Source organism: Perca fluviatilis, chromosome 20 (genome assembly GCF_010015445.1).
Source record: "Perca fluviatilis chromosome 20, GENO_Pfluv_1.0, whole genome shotgun sequence".
Taxonomy (NCBI): Eukaryota; Metazoa; Chordata; class Actinopteri; order Perciformes; family Percidae; genus Perca; species Perca fluviatilis.
Window position 1 is genome coordinate 23130100 of NC_053131.1, and position 23008 is coordinate 23153107.

General features: G+C 39.0%; 1 protein-coding gene and 1 long non-coding RNA gene across 5 annotated transcripts in view; both read right to left on the reverse strand.

The window, feature by feature from the left end:
- The window catches only part of arid1b (AT rich interactive domain 1B (SWI1-like)), a 210638-nt gene that overhangs the window by 105939 nt on the left and 81691 nt on the right, over positions 1 to 23008 (reverse strand). The window lies entirely within an intron of this gene.
- On the reverse strand, positions 5908 to 13906 carry LOC120548728. Its single transcript, XR_005637266.1, has 3 exons — positions 13485 to 13906; positions 10091 to 10195; positions 5908 to 6918 (listed from the first exon to the last, which is right to left on the reverse strand). It is a non-coding gene; the product is annotated as an uncharacterized LOC120548728 (long non-coding RNA).

Below are 23008 nucleotides of genomic sequence, written 5' to 3' on the forward strand. Positions count from 1 at the left end.
GAGGTGTACAGGCAGAAATATAGAGCAAACAAGAATGTATCGCTCCAGAAGAAGCTATTTGGAGCTGGTTGACCCCGGGGGTCAGCTGGCTGGCTGGCTTCCTGGTTAAAGGGGATTGGTGGGAAATGGAGGCAGCTTTGGTTAGCCAATCACAACGCGCAGAGCGGAAATCAATGACGTTCCGCGGAAAATGTCAGCCGGGACTGACCTTTTGGAGAATACAGCCTCTTGAGTCAGAGAGGAGGGGAGGAAAGAGAGGAGGAGGAAGACAGGAAATAAGAGGGGATGAGGTCAAAAGGAAAGAAGAAATCAGGATGAAAAAGATGGTTAGAAATAAAAAAAGAGAGGGGGGAGGAATGAGGATAATTTAGAAAGGGATAGAGGTGAAAGGGAGAAATGGAAACAGTAGAAATGGAAGAAGAATGGAAACAAAATTTAAAAAAGGCACAAGGTATAGAAGGCACAATACGTTTTTGGTTTAAACTTGTTTGATGATTTCACATGATTATATTACAGACTTGAACAATTTTAAATGTATATTTTACTTTCATCACAATTTTATTATTTTCTATATCCTATTTTGTTTTTTAAAGTTCACTATTATTTATATCATCTTATTCTGAGACTGCTTTGTAGAGACAAAGTGTAAAGTAAGAGGTCTGAGAGCATTTGTTTAAACCCAACCCACATTTTGATTTCAGACAGAAGGTTACAAGTAAACAAATATAATAACTGCTGTAATTTTAGGTGGTGATTATACCATAAAACGTTATTTGGCTGCACCTTCAGAGTAAAGATTTAGGACTTTCCTTGTCTGTTGCTGGCAATCATTCTGTATTCTGATGCCAAGCTGCAATATTTCTTCATGTAACAGAAGCAGTTTTTAGGTTGAAATTATTTCAGATATAAAGAAGGAGAAGGCAGGGACGAAAAGAAAGACAATGTGACCTTTACTGTCTCCTGCCCTGCCGCCTCGTCGTTTTAAACCAGCCTCTATGGGACCCAGGAGGACAGAAGGGGGGACACACACTCTCCAAATGGCCTGGTGAGGATGTGATTATTTCTTTTCTTGCAGTCCAAATGTCTGTTGTCTTTTCTGTCTTTATTTCCCACGATCTTTAAAACGCAGTGCTTCTCACATTATTTCCTTCCCAATGCCAGTCCATCCTTCCTTGATATCTTTTATTCTTCCTTCTTTTGATGACCTAAGGCATGTTTATTTTATTTTTCCTTCCTTCCTTATTTCCTTCATTTCATCCTTCCCTTTGTCCCCTCATTTCCTCAGGTCTTATCTGAAACCGAAAGTCTAAAACAAAGTGCTGGAGACATTAATCACAGTTTGAGTATTCCGTGCAAAAGTCAACTGTGAATATCAGATATTGAGCGCTAATCTAAAGCTGTCAATTGCTACCAGTAGGTGACCTTTAGGTCAAATGCTCCAATAAGATCCCCAGAGTTCCTGTGCACGAGTGTGCGTGTACAAATATACACACACAAGCTCCAATTCATATGCATGCACCTGCAGAAATATACCAACTATAAATACCGATGTGATGTGCATACAGTACACTCACACACACAAAGTTAGAGGAGTGCAGCGGCGCCTCTTTCTCCGTCTTTCCATCTCAAACCCCCCCCCCCCACACACACACACACACACAGGCGTCTTTCTTTGAACTGAATGCTGCAGTACGTTCAAAGCAAAGACGAAGGCAAAAATACGGGGGTGGTGAAGTGAGAGAGAAGGACACTTCAAGGTGAATTTGATTTCCACATCATTTTAACACACACACACACACACACACACACACACACACACACACACACATGCTACCCAAGCCAAGCCAGCAAGTGAACACATGCTTGACACACACACACACACACACGCACACACACACAACACACACGCTACCCAAGCCAAGCCAGCAAGTGAACACATGCTTGCTGAGTTACCGCCAAGCAGCCACTGATATACATACATACAGTGACTGACACACACACACACAGTAGACAGCTCATTCGGGTTTGTGTGTGTGAGCGCATTACAATCTGTGTTATACATATTTATAAATTTTGCTCATAACAGAGGATCACCTTTAAACTTCTCCCAACTCCAGTCTGTTGCATGGATGTGTGCATGAATGTGTGCGTGCACGCGTGTGTGCTCATGCGTGTGTGTTTACAGAATATGCATATGAGTGTGTAGGAGCCGAATGACTCATGCAAAGTTGAACTGAACAGCGCACAAGTCCCACATTCGCTAAATAAAATATCACAACAACAATACATTCGGAGCAACCGTTCAGTGGCAGGAACTGCTAAAACCCAGAGTGTGCGTGTGTTGCAAATGTGTCCAACCAATTAAAGCAATCAAGTCAAGTGCAAACCGCCCACCATGCTGAATATTGATAAGGCTGGGAGTACAAGATGGCGACCTGGGCCCACCGTGCCAAACTACTTTGACCCCTGCGTCCACTTCTACCACCAACGCCAACAAAAACCACGGCAAAAAACACTTTGCACCACTTAGTTTTGCTGCAGTCCACACACACAGACACACACGCTTGATGCAAACAACGGCTTGACAGTATGACAAATATTGCCTTCCATCCAGAACGAATGAGGTAACGAAAAAAAAAAAAGAATCAACGGCTCATTAGAAAGATAAAAACCTCCCAAAGCCCTAAGGGTGAAAGAAAAGGGGGCGGAAACAAGAAATGAAAAAGAAGAGAGAGGAAAAGACTTGAGAGACAACAAATCATAACAGCTGTAACTCAATTCAGAGGCCCTGCTAGAGACAGCTTTCTTCATCTCTCTCTGTCTCTCTCTCTCCCTTCATCTTTTTAATCTCTCAGTCTCTCTCTCGTTCTCTCCCTCTTCTCATCCTGGCCCCTCTGTAATTTTTTCCCACCAACCAATAAGCCATTATGTGGCAGTAATATGGCTGCTAATGGATGCACTGACCTGGGAGGAAGCACACGGCACGCCATTAGCCCAAATGCTATGCAAAACTACCACAAGACTCTTTCAAAATTACCCCAACTGAGTGTGTCTGTGCATACAGTATGTGTGTGTTGGTTCGTGAAACCTGCGCTGTCTAAACAGGACTAATCTGTTTGTAATTCTTCTGATGAGTTTGTTGTTTAAATGGGCATTTGTCTTTTGGTCAGTATTGGAGGAAATACTCCGGTCCCTTTTCAGATCCTTAGGGGAGGATATGTAAGACGCATCCACCAAAAGGAATATTATGTAACACAGAATAGATCTTTATTGTCATTGTTTTCAACAACGAAACATAGTTTAGCAGCTCTCAATATGACAGACAAACTGAAATAGAAAATTTAAATAGTAATATATAACAATCAAGATAAATAAACACGATGAAGTGGCACTATATACATAAGATTATTGCACTTCCAGTTTTTGGCGTTCATTGCACACAAGTCTTCATAGAGGGAGGAGATGGAGAGGAGGGTTTGTGCTTTTGACTGCCTGGGGGAAAAAGCTGTTTTTCAGTCTATGTAAATATGTAAACATATCCCTTACAAGTTAAAAATCCTGCATGTAAAATAAAAAAGTAAAAGTAAAGCCGTATTAGCAGCAAAATGTACAAAAGTAAATTACTTTTTATGTTGAATAGTCCCTTTTAGAGTGTTATTATTATATATTATATATTATATGTTATACAATGCTGTACTGTATGTCCCCAAAAGGTCAATATGCATATTTTTCAAAAATCTCACTAGGTTTATATGGGTGATGTTGACTCAGGGGGCCTTATTACATTATGAAATAATTAAAACAATTAAAATGTATGTCAGTCCATAGAGAAACAATTAAAACTTAATAAGAATCAATTATAACAACCAAACCTTGCTCAGAACACACCAGAACATTTCCAAGAATTAGAGCTCATAAAGAATCTATTAAAAACAAGATGTTTTCTCTGAACAGAAGGGATGTTGTTGCCTAATTTCTAGTGTGGTACATCCGTCAGGAGATAGGAGTTTTATTTCAAGCAAAGCAAAAGAATAGAGACACACAAACACCATGGGAGACGGGTTTTTCATGCCGTGGAGGTCACAGGTTGCGGATATGTGAGGAGACCTCAATCACGCTGCTGGTGTACACACACACACACACACATACCCGTTTTTGTTATCCGGTGGGGACTCATGACATAGCGAATGTACATGGGGACCCTTTCTAAACTACTACTTCTAAATGAGCTAGAGCCATGGTTTCAACTCCAAAAATTCTTTCTTGATTCTGGGATCCTGAAAATCACTTAAAATGTTAGGATTTCACAAATAAAGGTCAAACCTGACATTCACCAACTCTCTGGGGACACATGGCAAAACTTCTTTTAATATTTACAATATTTATACCCCCATTCCATTGAAATACTCCTCCTTCTATTATATACATTTTTTTTCAGCTATAAAGACCTCATATTTACTTTTATCACTCGTTGTTGTATAGTACAGGTGAAATAATTAAAGTAGCCACCAGGTGGCTGCTCCATGGTTTTGGTTTTTTATGTTTTGATGCTCCTCTTGCCTGTCTTAAGTTTGTTTTGGCCATTTAATGGTGTTTTTAATTAACTGTTTACTGATTCTGCAAGGGTGGACAAGCTGGTTTAAAGAGAGTAGCTCTGCTCCGCAAACAGACCTGTTATGCCCTATCCTCCACTCAAACACCAGACTACTGACATCACAATAAAACCGCTGATCATATTTATACCCTATATACCCTCATTGATAAACATATAAAAGAATATACATGCTTTTTTATTTACTTTCAAAAAGCTTTAGTGTATATTTGACACAAGATTGTTCTACAAAGCTACTGAAAGTAATGTAAAAGGCATTTTAATGACTTTTTAATGAACGCAGGACTTTGTATGCTGTACAAAAATGTAAAAACAAAATGCCAATTAGAATTTGGCTAAAACTCATTTGAGTTGTGTGTTTGAACCAAGTGCACTCCATACCAGCGAGGTGGGGGTCCGGTCCACTTACAAAACAAGAATTGAATCAATAAGATAACACACTATTGACACCTTGCATGCAGAGTTCTGTAAGCTTCTCCTACATGTCGAGAGGAAAACTAAATATAATGCAAAGAGGCAGAATTAGGCCAGTTTATCAGAATTTAAAACCAAAAATAAGCAATTAAATTTTGGACACATCTAAACATAGTGACCCCTCTCATATTATCAAGTGCCAAGAGATGAACAAAAATGGACACCCGCTTACCCAGCTGAGTTCACAAACCTGTTCCACCAAAGCATCAGCAACATAACAAACAACTCAACTAGATTACACCACAGCTTAAACAAAACTACATCATCTATTTTCCAATAGATGATGTAGTTTTGTTTAAAAACTACATGTTTTGTTGCTCTAAATCAACAGGACACCATAGCAGATTATTTGGGCATGGTTACGGATCGGCACAGTGCAGACTGAGTGCGCACAGCCTTGCCATTGAAAACAGGTGACAAAGGAAAACCTGGCTCCCTGTAGAGCAAAGGCTGTCCACTGATTGCACCCTTAGTGATCCTAAAACAGAGCCAAACTTCCTCACTTAACATGTCAAATATATAAACATTTGGAAACTATATTTCCAAAGAATATATATAAGAACCAAAAGGTTTTCTATAGCTCTCAGATTAAATTAAATTACCAGTCCTACTAGGAGAGGACACTAAGAGCTGTGAGCAGGCAGCAGTCTGTGTTGCTTCCATAAACTGAGGGACAGTGAGTGACAGCAGCAGTCGCCTGCACCTTGTACTTGTTTTGTTCATTTTTCTTCGTTTCCTGTCGGTATTGTTCCAACCAACCTTTGACTTGTAGTACTTTATATATTCTAGTTCATTCAGAAAATGCCACAGAAGCAATGGTGTTTACATTGCAGATTAACTTTATTATCACAACTCATCCATATACAAATTAATTTGTCCTGGCTCTTTGCTATGATCATTCCTTCTCCTTCACCTCTTTCTCTTACTTCCTACAAACCTGTCTGTCTCTGCCGACCTCGATTTCCCTCTACAAACCTGTCTCTCTCTCTGTACGTGTTTCTCTCTCGTTACCTCTGTTTCTTATTTTAAAAAATGTTCAGGAACACTTTCTCTTTCTACACACCCATCTATCTCTCCCTACATAGTCTCTCTCTCTAATATACCTCACTATCTAATCTACATACCTGTCTCACTCTCTAATCTACATACCGGTCTCTCTACATACCTGTCTCTCTCCTTTCTACATACCTGTCCCTCTCTACATACCTGTCTCTCTCTACCTACATACCTGTCTCTCTCATTTCCTACATACCTGTCTATCTCTACATACATACCTGTCTCTCTCTCCCTGCAAACCTGTCTCTCTACAAACCTTTCACTCTCTCTACAACCTGTGTCTCTCTCTACCTCCATTTCTCCAACCACCCATGACCGACTACCACAATGTTCTTTAGGATAAAAATTTAAATGACATCACTCAATGAAATAATAGTCAGAGCATGTAGACATATTAAATTTGAAAACATAAGAGCTATAACAATCTTAACAAAATGTCTTTGCATGCTCAGATATGAGCTGAATTGAAGTTAGCGCTGTACCTAGTTGTGGGATTGTAGAAGAACTTAGATGGCAAAAAAGAATTATGTTCAGTGATTATAATTTAGATTTCCATTAGTTATTTTCTAGACGCTTTAAAGTGTCAATGCGGTTCTTCACATAGAACTTAACTGCCTGCCAGCTCCTTCCCCTAAGCACCTCTGAGGATTCCTTGATAGATGCTTCACACTGGGCTTTACCAGGAACCCTGCCAGAGTTGATGTTGTCCATGAGATTGCTCTCCACAGCCTGGACCTCCTCTGTGCTCCACTTCTTTCTCGCCATTTTTGATGAACCTTAGACAAAGAAGTAAGGCCAATCAATGTAAAATTGCTTGCAGACTTTAAAGATTAAAAATCTAAAATGGACAGCAGAAACTAGGTGGTTATTATTGTCGTGCTAATAACTATAATAATAATAATAAGTAATTTAGACTGAAAAAAAACTGTAAAAGTGTGGTTGTTACAAGGGGACTAGATGGCAACTAGATGGTTGCTAGATGTTACCTCATAACCACCTAGGGCTGCACAACAGAGACACAGCACATCGCGTCATACTCCCACCAGAGAGGAAAACATCTTTCCGTTTCTATCAACTTGTATTGGATGAAGGTGCCTCATCTTCAATTTTGTCTGCTGGCAAACCGAAACATTCCTAAAAGCTGCCGTGTGGTGATATTTACTACCAACAATGTATAGAACCCAGAACCAAAGTTTTCATAAGTTGTGGAACCGAAAAACTGAGCTTTTATGATGACAAAAGTGGATATAGACGTGAGGAATCAGCAGAGAGAATGGTTAGACTGTGGGATTCTGACACTAAGCTAACAATATGCCCAATGTTACGTTTGCAGCAAGCATTTTATTAACAAGTCAAATATCCAAATGTCAGTTTTAGACTAACTACAGTCTGTAAGGTAAGCGAACACAGGTAATGTTGGACATAACTTTAGTTTAGTGTCAGGATTCCAGTCTTCCCATTCTTCCTGCTGATTACTCATGTTTGTGTTGTTTGCTAGCAGAAGGAATAAAGAGGAGAAAACCTTGACAATACAAGTAAACGGAGGGCAGAGAGCTGTTGCCACCCCCTGGTGGGGGCGGGACTTAAAAACCACGCCCTCTTATATGGAGAGAAAAAAAATAAAAGCTTTTCTTTTGTCACAATATACATTTTTACTTAAGAAATTTAAAATTCATGATGATGTAATATTTTGTTGGTGTGGTGGTTATTCCTATATCTGAAAAACATGATTTGTAGGCCAGGGCATCTCTGTTTCTTCAATCTACATATTGCACTTGGCCATATTGTGATTTTGATAATATTTTTGATTAATTTTTCAGCCCCATAAGTCCCTAACAACTACTTAGCAAAAACCAAGCAATGCTCTACCAACCATCTGGTTGGTACTGCACTTCCTTTTTAGCCTTGATCTGGCTGCAAGTAACCCTTTTTCATTTACTTACTGACAAAATCAGCTTTATATCACATAGGACTACTTAAATAACATGAGACATTTGTACATAGCTGACCAGATCCCTTTTAGTTAAGCTCACATTCAAATTCACAATTACCTTTATGTCTTTGTAAATCATTGTCCAAAACCAATTTTTACGTTAATCTTGATTGCTATACCTATGTGAGTACTGACGAAAAATAAAAAACGAGTCAAATCGGTGCTAGCAACACGGAGCTGCTGCAGCTAATGCCCAGAGCTCCCACTCAGCTAAAACGGCAGTTTGGGGGCACAAGATAAAGAGTGCCTTTGTGTCTCTTAACAGACACAAAATGCAATTAAAATGTCTGTACAACATGAACAGGGCCCTTACATGACAACTAGATGCATTTGTGTTCAGCCCGGCTTCTGTAATAATCATCACAAAGCAGTTCCTTTGTGTATTTGTAGCATTTATATCCATTTTGTGTGTGATCCATCTAGCGTTAGTGAGTAGGAGTCTTGTCATTGATTATTGTTGTTGTTTTACTTAGCCCAGCGCAGGCCCGCGTCCCATCTTCTGCTTCCTGGCTTACCGTGAGGCGACAACAATCGCAGAGGCTGCGCTGGTTTGGTGGGGTCTTCCAGAAGACCATTCAAGCCTTTGCTGAGAAAATTTGTATTTTATTTCCCCCTCAAAAATAGGTCATTGAGCACCTTAGTGGTTATGACCATATTAGTGACTATGTTACTACATGGAAACGGGCCAAATGATGCCTGTTTCTTGTACAGTAATAGCGTTACTGAAGGCTAGCTCTAGCTCCATAGTTACATTACCCCAAGCTTCTTCCTTTGTGAACACCTCCACTCTTCACTCTTCACACACGACGCTCCTCCAACCTGCACACTGTTTACCTTTTCCTGCTACAACTGAATTCAAACGGGACTTCAGCGCGAGACTACAGCTAGCCGTCTGTAACACTATTTTACCGTACAAGGCAAACATAATTTGGTCCATTTCCATGTAGTTACATAGTCACTAATATGGTCATAATCACTACAGTACATTTACAGTACTAGTACTACATTTTTGAGGTGGGAAATAAAAAAATTTTGCAGCGAAGGCTTGAATGGTCTTCTGGAGGACATCCACCAGACCAGCGGGCGCTCGTTGGATTGTTGTCGGCCGCGGTAAGCCAGGAGGGCGGGCAGGAAGCAGAAGCATGGACGCCGGCCGGGCCTGCTAGCCCGGCTAAGGAAACCACAACAATCAACACTGGCAAGACTCCTACTCACCAACGCACACAAAAATGGATATATATGCTACAAATACACACAGAACTGCTGCGTGATGATTATTACCGGAGCCTGGCTGAACACACTCACTCATCCCAGACGGCAGCTAGCAGCTAACAGGGTAGGTGAATTTAAACAATGGCTAAGTTGCTAAACGCATCTTGTTGCCATGTAAGAGCCCTGTTCATGTTGTACAGATGTTTTAATTGCATTTTGTGTCTGTTAAGAGGCACAAAGGCACTCTTTATCTTATGCCCCCAAAACTGCCGTTTTAGCTGAGTGAGAGCTCTGGGCGTTAGCTGTATTAGCTCCGTGCTGCTAGCACCGAATCGGCTCATATTTTTTTGCTATCGACGGTACTCACATACAGTAGGTATAGCAAGATTAATATAAAAATTGCCAGGAGTTCTCCTTTAATACTATTGATTACAGAAAAATGCCACATCATTAAATACCAAATTTAAGTACCGGAGGAGTAGGCCAAATCCCATCAGTGGTAGTGAGCCAAATTTGTATATTTTCTGAAAATGGCTAAGAAAAGTATTGGTCTAGAGTTTAAGATGTTTTGGCTGTGATTAACCTAGAGTTTTAAACAAGCGCAAATTTACAATAGCTGCGACCACTTAGTGCTTTGGAACCGGTACCAGGTCCGCCGGACTTAACAGGTTAAAACCAAGAAAATTTCCCCCACTACTGTTATTGTCAGACCAAGTTGTGCATTGGATTGTATGTGAACTTACAAATACACTTTCTGCTCTCTTGAGTTCAGGAACACTTATGTCCTTTTCAGGGACGGAACTTAGTTCAAGGATCACTGTAGGGTCAGAAGAGCTCTGGTCCATTTCCTGGGGATCAAATACAAAGCAAACAATTATTGTTGTTAGTTAAAATAAATGTATGCCATTTACTTATTGATAATTTTTCTGTTAAAACTAATTTATTTTAGAATTCCTCTCCCACTACATTCCATATTAGTATTACTATGCACCACATCTAACGTACATAGTATAACCTGCTAAACTGACTGACTCTACTCAACCTTTTGGTGACCTTTTAAAAGCTGTAATCTTTGACACTGATGATGATGATGGATAAAGCCTACCAAGCATTTTTTTCCCAGATTAACCTAATAATGAAAATGTGACATATTATGGTGGGATTCATGTAGGCTTATTATTACTTGAGATTATGTACAACACTGTGATTTTATAAAAAAAAATCTATAATACAATGACTTACACAAAGCAAAACCTTACTTGGAAAAAATATGAAACCTACAACTCAGGCTAAATACTGGATCATCCTGCAATAGCCCACTTAAGCCAGTTATGATGCCATGTCGTTCAATAAAAACATGATGCAGAGAGAGGAAGGGATTGCTAGGTGTGTTTGCTTAAAAAGTAGTAAAGTTTACATTGGCATGACAGAAAGGTAGGCTATGTTTGATTTGTGTTGCAGGCTAGTTGACTTACGGCATGAGTTTAAGCAGCAGCCATAATGAACCGATAACATGTGTGAGGGCCTATGGCAAGAATGCTGTGACTGAATGATTACAGTTGCTAAGCATAATAAAACATAATGCTAATGTTACTAGCTACAGCTCTTCTTATGGTGCTGTCCGAGGTTTCTTCCTAAGAGGGAATTTTTCTTCGCCACTGTCGAACTGCTTGCTCTTGGGGGAATTGTTGGGGCTTTGTAAATTATAGAGTGTGGTCTATATCTACTCTATCTGTAAAGTGTCTCGAGATAACTCTTGTTATGATTTGATACTATAAATAAAATTGAATTCAATTATGATGCTGCTGAACATTTCTCAAACTTGTAGCTGATGATCACATTATTACTGAGGGTGCAGTTATAGGCAGTCATTACAGGTAGCTGTTGGACTGTTTACATTTTCCACATTAAAAATACATACACAGGGAAAACAACATTGTAAACAAATAGCTAATATTTCTGCCTTGCCGCAGTAAATTATGACTGAAGGTAAATATGGTGCAAAACATGAGAGAAACTTTTCCACCTATTGAAAAATATTACACAAAAGACTATTCACAAATGTGTAGATTGATTTTTACAGATACAATGATAGCTGCAAACTTGTAATGCAACATTTACCCATCATTATTTAATATAAATAATAATAATATACAAAAATCAGTAAACGTTGCATTACAAATGTGCTACTGTCATTGTATCTATGGTAAAATAAATCTACACATTTGTGAATTAGTGTTATTACATTCAGATCACGGTTGTGAAAATGTTTTCTATGAGTGAAAATCTCAATTTCCAAGTTCAGATTTTTTATGTTCTCTGGAAGCTGGTCCAAAGATAGACACCATAGTGGTTAAAAGCTGCTTCCCCCTGTTTTCTTCTGACAGTAGGTTTCAGTAGTAGTTGCTAATGTTTTAATCTAAGGTGTCTTGGTTGAGAATGTTGTTGGAATATGTCATGCAGGTAGTTTGGTCCCATCCCCTTTAGTTACTTAAAAACTAACAGAAGTGCCTTAGAATCCATTCTGTATTAAATTGGGAGCCAGTGTAAGGACTTTAAGACTGGCGTAATATGATCTGTTCTTTTTGTTTTAGTAAGGATCCTGGCTGCACTATTCTGTACCATTTGGAGTGGTTTTAAAGTCTTTTTAGGGAGTCCATCACATTGCAATAATCAATCCCACTAGAAATGAAAGCATGTATGATTTTTTCAAGATCCTCCTTTGAAATATATTCTTTTAGTTTATTGATATTTTTAAGATGAAGGTATAATGATTTTATAACTGTTTTAATGTGACTGCTAAAATTTAGATCATTATCTATAAGGACACCAATGTTGTTTTTTTACCACTTTCTTTGCTTTTAAGCCCTTCCTTTCAAGCAAGGTAGAAAGTTTGCATCTTTCCTCCTCATTTCCAAAAACTACCACCTCAGTTTTATTTTTGTTAAGCTGGAGGAAGTTCTGTGACATCCAAGTATCTATTTCTTCAAGGCACTGTCAGAGAGTGTTAATGGGGTTATAGTCATTAGTAAAGATATGATAGGAGATAAATATGTTTACAACAGAACTTAAATAGATCAAATTGAAACGTTATAGAGCATCAGGGTAATCTCATTTGGTAAACTATAAGATGGCAGCCATAGAATGTTGAGGATGTTTCATACATTGCATTGTTTGATGTGTGACAGTGCATGACAGGGTTTTCCCTGAGATTTCAGAGCGCTTAGGTGCAATGACGTCACACATTCATTTGCATATTGGTGATGTCATTAAACAGTTATTTTTGCAAAAGCTTAGCCGAGTTGTTGTTGGTTGCAGCTAGGGAAGGATCATTAGAAGCAAAACTTGGAGGAGCTTGTCACTAAAATGAGAATAGCTTGTCCACCTTAAAGGTCAGCCCAGGGTTGGTGAGTGAATCTTAGCTAAAGTTGTCACTAGCTCTGTGCCGGGCTGGCTAACCGTTTCACTTTAAACCAGCAGGTAGCAAGCAGGACACAGGAACTTGGCTTTGGTCTTGAGGAGTTATAGCAATTACCAACAGATATACTGTACACAGACTAAAATTCTACATTCACATCTATTAAGCAAATGATTATTAACTTCATACTCACAGACAAACACAAGTCCCTCTCTTTTTCCACCACACACTATCTAATGTGTGGGCTATACCTGGGGCTGCGTGTGCAACATGCATGGTGTGTGTGTGTGGTTGGGACACTGTTTGTGTCCATCTTACAGCATGTGTCCAGAAGACAACAAGCAGGAGCCCCTCCTGTTCATCGGCTTCTATACAGTCTATGTTCGCAGTCCAGATGATGTCCAAATTGTTTTTATGTTTATACGCTTTGGCGCTGCCCCTAAGCTCTATAATGGCAGAGATAACCCTGCATGAGACTCAGAAAGTTGGATTTATCAACAAAACTGCAGGTGGAATACTACTCGTATACAATCGAGCCTTTGCCATGCAACACATCCACTTTCTGAGTCTCATGCACCAAACCAACACTGATTTCCATGACAATATTTCCAAACAAACATTCTATAGCAGACATTTAATGTGTACCAGCAAAATGACCAAAAAGAGATCATTAAGTGCAAATTCATATTATGAGTTGTCATAATTATCACTTTACTGACCTGAAGAATTTAAAGGGCTGTCACGGTGACCATGAATGGTTGTCAAATCTTCTTCCTGCAAGTCATATCATATATCATATTAGTCACACATTTTAGCTGCATTTCTCCAGTTTATTAACAGTAGATTAGGCAGTACGTGTCACATGCACCGTCAGAGAGGTAGTATAACACTGTATGTCCATATTTTCGATAAATTAATAGGTACAAAATTTTATATTTTCAATTGTGTCAGATGAAATAATGAAAACTTTGAGTCTAAAGGGGCTTTCAACATTATACAGATTTCTTAAGCCATACTAATGCTCAATGTGTAATAAATAAATATGCAGATTACAATACAAGCTTATAAACCAATTAACACCACAAAACTGTCAAATATTAGTCGAGAAAACCTGATAGGATGTTTTTTTATGGAAAAATCTTTAAGTACAACATATTTTATCTCTCTGGAGAAAATAGTATCCCCAGCCACCTCTCCTTCTGTAGTCACCACCCTCTCACTCTTCACCAACCCCCCACCCACCCCCACCCAGCACTATCTGATTCTGACTGCAAGACACATGTTGCAGCACACTTCATTTCAGCTCAGTATCAGTGCATTTAACATTACTGCAGCCATCTCTCTTGATTTATACTTTTGTTTAAACCCCCCCCCACACACACACACACACAACACGTATGGTAAAAGTTGCAAAATGGCGACAGGTCACGGCATGTGTGCACGTTACTAAATGGCTGACCTGGTCCTGAGAACCACACCTGCTACTGTCCTAAACTAAGGTTTCCATTTGACACGACGACGGCACAATTTACTGTAAACTAAGATGGTGTTGGTTTATAAACTGTAATGTTAGCTGCCAGTAAACTAGCTAGCATTAACTTATTTGGCTGACAAGATATAAGTTAGCCTTCTAACATTTTACTTTCAAATTAATCTATAAGAGTTGCTTTACATGTGAAAACAGTACAAATCTATTTTAAACAGAATTGTAAACGGTTTAAATGGCAGTAAAATCAATTTTAGACTCACCATCTCTTCCTGATCCATGATTCCAGCCTGCTCTCGTCCATGCAGTGAAGATCTGACGCAGAGTTCACAGCTTACGTGAGGGGAGGGGCTGGACACCATGGGGACTCCGGTATACACACTGGCCACATGGCCAGAGTGGGGGATGGGCGTGGTCGGGATGGGGACTTGAACATGACATACGTGTGTAACAGTGTTTTCTTTTAAACGGCGTCAGTAGCTCAATTTGAGACAATCGAAACCAAAGAACCCTGAAACCTTTCAGCATATAAGCAGGCGAATGCTTTTGGCTTAACTTGAAATAAAAATAATTATTTTTTAATTTTTAATTTATTATTAGTTAGTTTTTTTTCCTCAAAATTAAGCCAATGACAAGTGTACATACTAAATGGATACATTTTTCCTCATATTAAAAATTAATAATAATTATAATAAATATTCTTATCTTATATGTTCATAACATTCATCAAAATATCTGTATAGATGCTTGTGCATGTCAGCGTGCTCTTATCCGTTCAGTAGATATTTGAGTTCACACCACGCCAAACCAGAGCTCCACACTAACTTTTTGCCTCGGTTGCACCTAACTTTTTTTCACTTGCATTGCACTTGCACCCAAAATTTTTCCTCGCATCGCCGTAATGCTGAATGGCGATACACGATATATAGCTCTGCATTTTTTTACAAAGTGGGCTAAATGTTCAGTTTTAAGTCAAAGCCACTTTTCACAAGCTCTTTTATTAAAACAGATTGTGATTAAAATAAAATGCAAAGACAGGGTTTCCTTTACCAGTTTGAAAATATACAGCTGCAACACATGTAAATGGAAGTTATCTAAAATAAATAGCCTAGGATATATATATATATATATATATATATATATATATATATATATATATATATATATATATATATATATATATATAAATATATATAAGAGAAAGCTCCTTCATAAGCTTTCAACAACAATAACAGACTGATTAAAAGAGAAAGAGGACGCCCGGATAGCTCAGTTGGTAAATATAGAGGTTTGACTCCGACCTGCGGCCCTTTCCTACATGTCATCCCCCCCCCTCTCTCTCTCCCCTTTCATGTCTTCAGCTGTCCTATCAAAATAAAGGCCGAAATCTTTAGAGAAAAAAAAAAAAAGAACGACCGAAAGACCGAGGGAGTGCGAAGGACTGAAGCGTATGCTCGGCTACTCAGAGAGTGACGGCTGACTCATTAGCAGCGTTACACCCGTCTTGTGTAGGCTATGAAATGTCTATATCGTCACTGCGCTGCATTTTTATGATCCAGCAGGCTCCGTCTTACACGCTATTACTCAACCAACTGAAGTTAGCTGCATTTAATAACTTCTAATGTTTTTTGCCGTGGCGGCCGCAGTAACAGAGAGTTACCAGCGGAAACACTTGTTCCAATACAGGTTTCCCTCTCATACTTAACAATATAAAGCTGTGTTAATAACAATTAAAACTGTAGACAAATGTCGGGAGTTTGGACCAGCGGCGCTGTGTCTCTCCATGTTGCAGGTGAGCCGGCCGGTGTGTGAGTGAATGGGGGGGGCTGCACGGAGGAGAGATCCAAACACAGGCACGGCTTTCCAGAAGGAACGGGTCATGTACCGCAACATTAAACCATATCAATAGAAACTACATCGCTTCGTTAGTGGAGAGGCAGCGGATGCGAGGACGTTAGGTGCACCGGTGCGACCTAGGAAAAATCTTAGTCGCACCCTTACAAATTTTGGTCGCATTTGCGACCAAATTGGTCGCACTCTTGAGCCCTGCAAACTCACCTAATGAAAGGGGAGGGCCTGGACACGCAGGGGACCCTAAACACACCTCATGTTCGCCACATGGTAAAGGCATGGCCAGAGTGGGGGATGGGCGTGGTCAGGATGGGGACTTGAACATGACAGATTGTGTGTAACAGTGTTTTCTTTTAAATGTGGTAACATTAGCTCAATTTAAGACTACAATTTAAACCATACGCTACAAACCCTGAAAGTTTTTAGCATATAAGCAGACAAATATTTGGCATTATTTGAAATTAATTTCTTCATTATTATTGGGTTGTTTTTATACTAAATTAATACATTTTTCTCCCCATAAATACTAAATTAATTAATAATAATTATTATACATATTTTTATCTTACATGTTCATAACATTCATCAAAATATATTTCATATATTGTAGTTCTCTGATTCTCAAATTTGTTCTAACGCAGCTCCCTCTCTTCAATCTCTCTCTAACACGCTCCACCACAAACCCTGGTTGCAGCGCTCGTTGAGCCACCGTCTAAAACTGCCATTTCCACCAGCTGAGAGTTTGTAACAGAAATAAATGCATTATGGATCATTTTATTTCTATAGTTTGTAAGCTCACTCGACCAGCTGACTTCTGTTGAAACAGAAGACGTCTCTAACATTTTAAAACCAGCCTCTGGAGACTTGACCAGCTGAGTCGCAGCAACACCATTAGCCGGTTTGTGTCCAGCTGAGACGAGCCAGTTTAGACTGCTGAAACTGCAATGATCTAAAACAGTTGTGTCTCGTCGCCAATCTTTGGTCTAAACTCTTCTATAATATATTATAAACTTCCAATTTGATAGTCAGTGTTTATCAGACCACAAATGAGACAATTATTAGAACAACACAGAAACTGTCTCTCACTTGTTACTCAAAATTGTCATGAAAATGACTCAGAAAAATATGAAATACCATAAATATGTCAAAATACACTGAAAGGGGCCTTTAAGATGTCCTGTTTGATTTAGGATTTGAGTGAAAAAAATGTAATTGTGCTGAGAGCAAGCAAGCAATTCGGCAATTCTGAGAGGTGCATGATGCCAGGGGTAGCGCAGCGCCTAGTTGGGCGGCACTGCTCTCAAAGGATTGGTCCGTGCAGAGCGATTTTGCTGGCTTTTATGTGTAGGCAGCTTTAAGCAGTCTGGACCATAGAAATTATATGGTTTGGAGTATTGTTATTAATACATGAGCTGAAAGTTTTCAGAATTGTATTCATAGTTCCCTTTAGGCCTTACAGCTTTTTTAAAGTTAATTACAAAAGTAACAATATATTCATCATTGTTAGCTTATACTATATTATCTATATGTAAATAAAATGTATGGATAAGATGCAGATCTGAAGCAACATCAGAATTATCCATGGTGGGGAAAAAAGGGAGAATGGATGGCAAGCAATAAAGCTGAACTGCACCAAACCTTCAAATGAGCTTGAATATCAGGTATGGTAGTCCAGCAATGAGGTGGCATAACTAAAATATCAAAACCATATTATAAAAAGGTTGCTCAAATCAAGCAAACTGATTTGTTCTGGTTCATAACAGGGATATAATAACAACCACATACAAAAGCTATAATTAGAATTCCTTTGAACAACAAGTATCACTCCAAGTTTGAGATACAACATTACACAAACTGATAGCTGGTGCAACGGACAGAAGCTGTTCATCTGCACACACACTGCCATGAAACAGAGTTGGTTGGCGAAGTATCTATATAATGTATATATTTAGAATATTTTCCCCGCTTTATTTTGCCATCAGACAGCCCTTTACTAAAAGGAATTGAAGTTGTTGTCTATGCTCTCTTAAAAGCCTTCTTCATTGATAAACACAGCAATTTTAATCTAGCAGAAAACAGGATTTGCTCTTCTACCACTGCCGCCAGCAGTTAGTTGCTTGTCTAGTTCTGTCTCGATTGTTAAGTTAGTTTTTGTTATTGTGTGCCTTTTCATTAGCTTTATGTAAAAGAAATAGTCTGTGCAAAAAGTCTGTGCTAGGCTAACATTATCTGCCCTGCTATATGTTGTGCCTTTATCACAACATACTATGGCCTGTTGTAAGCTATTACTTAAGTATCAAAATATCTTAATCATCTCTTAAATAACTATAAATATAATTATAATTAATACATATTTAATGCATTAGTCTTTATTGAACATGTATAGCATAAAATAACATGAGGTTTTGTTTGGAAATAACCTCAAACTGAATTCATGCCAAACTGTCTGTTCCTCTGGGCCTCTCTGCTTCAGAGGTCACAACCAGGTCAGTTGAGACATATTGGGTGGGGGAGGGAGGACTGCAATCTGCACCTGCACTACTGCTGCATTCAAGGGAATATGGAAATGGCAATTTTACTGACCCTGACTGGTCATGTTTTTACTAAAATGGAGGACTGCTGATTTTTTTTGCAGTTATTTTAAGACAATTTAGCTCTTGCTGAGTAATTCAAGGCATCCTCTGACCTGGATGACTGAGAACACTTTTCTGTTTGTGAAATTTACCTCAACATGAAGACCCATAGTTCTGTAATATCCAGGCACACCTGAACACACCGTTAGAAACGTGCTTGTTTGTTTAAACCTAAACATCCCAAGTTATGAAGGATACAGATGCAGCACCATGATTAATCCATGTGAAACATATTACATTTTTTATCAAACTAGGTTGGGCTGAGTGTAAAAAAAAGAAAATCTGGGCTAGGGTAAGTAATGATCTTATCAAACAGAATATACAGATTTCTTTGTAAGCAATAGCAATAGCAGGGCGTGAGGGTTATAAGGCGTTTGTGGCAGAAGGCTGTCATATATATATATACATACAGTTCTTTGTTAATGAAGGGGAAAACATAGATATGGTAGCTTTCAACCAATGATCGATTTAGCAAACTGGATAATGCAGCTGAGTCTGGCTATGTCCTGAGTCCTGTTTACCTTACCAGAAGCAGGAAGTATGCTCTTTCAGCCTTTTGCAGTGGTGTTGATTTTTGCATCCCACTTCAGATCCTGGGATATTGTGTATTCTTGAATGTGTGTCCCAGTGGTGACTACTGAGCCAAGAATATTAAAGATGATAGGTAAAGGTCCCAACTTTTCCAAACTTAAATATATTACAGAAGTTATAATTATGAAAGAGGCTATATATATTAAAGCCTACCTTTTATTTTTGCTCTCTATCAAAAGAAAAATATGCTGTATGCTGTAAATCAAGGCCCAAATGCACTGAAAGCGATAATTGACGCAATTCTTTTGACCTGCCTTATTTGACCTGCCTCATTAGATGCTTCTCTGGTGCACTGCAGGCATCAGATTTTAAGCGCCAACACCACAGAACCAGCAGTATTGTAGAAAAGGTCGCTATTTAGGCAAAGGTTTTGTATGTTACAGATCCCCCCATCAGTAGAGGCATTATACTTTTTGTGCCATAACGGACATTTAATTTTTTATATTAAGAAATATTTAAGTTGCATTCATTCATTTTCACTTTTTTATAATGACTATAAGCTACAGAACAAGTTTATAGTCCAGATTATGGATACATGACCAGAGGCACCGACCCTGCACTTACAAAACAGATGCCGGATAGGGTTTTTTTTTTTTTAGTGACAGCGCAGGTCACTAAAAATTATTGTAAATATGTATGATATAGTGCTTGTTCCTCATCCTCCACTGCATCAATCCTTCCCATTTTTTCAGCTCATTTGTAAATGCCATCACAATGATTACTGGGCTTTTAAGAGAAACTTTCACTCAGTTGCCGTGACATTTTGGAATGGTTTAGGTGCACAGAAGTATGAGCTTGATTCACACGTATTCACTATACATACACAAGTTTTACCATCAACAAAAATAAATAGAAGGCTTTTAGACTGTAGACTGAAGAATGACAGCCACCAACAAACCATGCTGCTCTCACACATGGTAATAAAAAAAAAAAAAAAAAAAAAAAAATTTTTTGTAGGTTAAAAAATTTTTTTTTAAATTGTGGGAAAAAGTGTGGAAAAAAAAAATTTAAAGGAAATTAAAAATAAAAAATTAAAAAGTGGAAGAAGAAAAAAAAGAGAGAGAATTCCTGACTTTAAGGGCAGATGGAGGGTGCTCAGGGAGGGCTATTCCTGAAGTCCACAATCATCTCCAATGTCTTCTGAGCATTTAGTTACAGGTTGTTGTGGCTGCACCAGGATGCCAGCTACTTGACATCATGTCTGTAAGCTGACACATCATTGTTGGATATAAGCTTTACAGGGGGTACTGGAGGGCCAGTCAGTAGTGTACAGAGAGTAAAGCAAAGGGAGAGCAAACTGCACTGTAGGGCTCCGGTGCCGAGAGACATGGTCAGTGAGATGTGTCCTTTCTGAGCCTCAAATGATGTTTCCTATTCGTATTTTGGAAATATGTGGCCAGATGGGAAACCCCATCTCCAGCATAACAGTTTTGGGTTAAACTCCCACTGCGATACATCAACCAATGTGTCCCTGAGCAAGACACTTAACCCCTAGTTGCTCCAGAGGCGTGCAACCTCTGACATATGTAGCAATTGGAAGTCACTTTGGAAAAAAGCGTCCGCTAAATGACATGTAATGTAATGGAGCTGTAATCCACAAATCGAACCTTTGCAAGGTTACTAGGTCTGGTTTTATAGTTATATTAGATGAATGAGGTAATGAAGATATTAGGCACAGGCGTTTGACATGACGAAGATGTTGCATGCATGGTTAGTAGCCTATATTACCAAGTTTCTAATGGTATGAAACAAAACTATCCGAAGAAATAACTGAGCAAGAAGATTTAGAGATGCATCTGAAGGGCCAATATAGTGAGGTGTGTTTTTTACAGTTTCATAACCATTTGTAAATAGATTCACTAATTCACTAGTATATTTGATGGATCATCAGGATAAAAAACATTTTGAAAATCAGTAATCCTATCTTGATAATTTAGATCTATAAACAGGTAACTGGCAAAGTAAATATAGTTATAGTATTATGACAGAAAGATAAACTAGCTATCTGCAATATAATTACAGTAAAATGTAACATTTAACTTAACTAAGGCAACAAGATTTGTTCATAATTCTCTTGTTGTTAGACAATGAATAGCCTCATTTTAGTTACAATTGCAAATTAAACAAAAAGAAAAAGCACATTCTAGGAAATGTTTAAGCAGAGATAGCTTTTTTAAGTGGAATTGAATAGGCGGTTAAATTGATTTTATGTTAAACCACTAGATATTGATCAAATTGTAGGACTTTAATTTTATGTACTGAGTTTGAGTTACTATGGCTGGGCTAACAGAAAGTTCAACTTGTATTATGCTGTAATACCATCTCTCACCAGGAGGGGCGCATCATTGACTGAGTTAAATTTTCATTATGCTGCAATACCATTTATTACCAGGAGGGGCGCATGTTCACAGAAAAGTTCACACACTTGCAATACCACCGTTTGCCAGTAGGACGTCAGCGTCTTACACACACACACATTTTTCTCATGAAAACCCCCCCAAAGGGGACATTGGAGATATTGATACTGGGCATATCAGGAAGCTGTTTTCTATGCTTTGAGAGGGGTCTGCCCGTGGGGACCCTGATTTTGGTCCCCACGGTGACACGAGTCCCCACCTTGTGAGTGTGTATTCAGGTCAAGGTCCCCATCGGTATAGAAATGCAGTACACACACACATACACACACACACACACACACACACACACAGACATACACACACACACACAGAGACACACACACACACACACAAGGTGGAGCAGTACGTCCTGTATGTCCCTTACACACACACACACACACACACACACACAAAGGTGGAGCAGTACGTCCTGTATGTCCCTTACACACACACACACACACACACACACACACACACACACACACACACATACACACACACATACACACACAGACACACACACACACACATACACACACAGACACACACACACATACATACACACACACACACACACACACACACACACACACACACACATAAAGGTGGAGCAGTGTGTCCTGTATGTCTCTTACCAGCTAATGTATTTCTAGATGAACATGAATATGGAGCGTCTACTCCAGGTCATGATAACCCAAATGTTAAATTTCAGCCAATAGGAACACTAGGAGTTGATGGTGGAGGTAAATATTCATGAAAAAGGACAAGATGGTGAACAGGGCAGCACAGAACAACTAAACACGTTACACACTGGGACCTTTAAGTCACTTTTTCAATGCAGGTCTTTCACTGATAACAGAGTATTTGTACAGTGTGGTATTGGGACTTTTACTGACTCACTGTAAAGGATCTGAGTACTTGGCTGGGCTGAACTGTCTCTAGTTGAACGTGCATTACGTGCTTTAACTGCTTGAGAGACTTGTCTCTTGTTTGTTAATTCTACAGAAATTGAAACACAGCCCCCGGTCTTCTGAAGGACCTCAACATGTCTGTGGTCAGCTCACCCACGCTAACCAGCTGTGGCTCCCACGACAAACATGGCTGTCACATTCATAGCTGCAGCTGTGACTGCAGATAGTTTCCCAGTTCTGCAGGAGACCGGCCAGGGCCTTGGCTGGAGACGTTTTGGATTTAATGCTACGATAAGAAAATTAAATAAAAAAATAAAAAGGATTTACTTACGCCAGGCTTCACCCCTCTTAGAGAGGAAAACGACATCCCAGCCA